Consider the following 623-nt stretch of genomic DNA (forward strand, 5'->3'; position numbering starts at 1 on the left):
CCTCCCCCTTTCCCTGCCTCCCTCTCTTTCTATCACTTACACTTATCTATCTGTCCGACCAACTGTCTATCTCCCGCACCTCTATAAACATACCCTCAGTCCCTTCCCTCTCGTGCTGAGATGGTACCTTCGTCTCAATCGCGTATCTACTAATTCTTAATTTACGGTTCTTTACGAATCACAATTCGTTGAGGATGGGTATTATACTAATTCATTTGAATTTATTCTATTCAACTCTGTTTCATTTTTTAAATTTTTAACCTTATTCTATTATATTTCAGTCCATTTTATTCATACTTTTCTATATCGAGGCGGGGGTACACTTGACAGGTTCGCAGATGGTTGATGGCATTAGCGACAGGTTGGTGCTGATAAACATTTGACAGTTGACAAATTGGCGATAATGACTATTCAAATTACAACGATGTTATTCGGTTATGTTACATTTCTTCAACCAATTTGATTACCTGCCTCTCAAGTTGTATGATCGCCTCGCTAAAACTGTGTAGGCAGTATAATAACAATGGTCTTTAAATTCTCTGCGTGTGTAAATATTACTCTTTATGTGTCATTTATTACTACAGACTTTTCTGTTTATATAGTTATCTATCGGTTTATTAGTG

General features: G+C 36.8%; 1 protein-coding gene across 1 annotated transcript in view; it reads left to right on the forward strand.

Annotated features, from left to right (window-relative positions):
• Positions 1-623, forward strand: part of LOC119591793 (nicotinamide phosphoribosyltransferase-like) — a 19,567-nt gene that overhangs the window by 795 nt on the left and 18,149 nt on the right. The gene's annotated exons all lie outside the window — the stretch shown is intronic.

Source organism: Penaeus monodon, chromosome 29 (assembly GCF_015228065.2).
Source record: "Penaeus monodon isolate SGIC_2016 chromosome 29, NSTDA_Pmon_1, whole genome shotgun sequence".
NCBI classification, from domain to species: Eukaryota; Metazoa; Arthropoda; class Malacostraca; order Decapoda; family Penaeidae; genus Penaeus; species Penaeus monodon.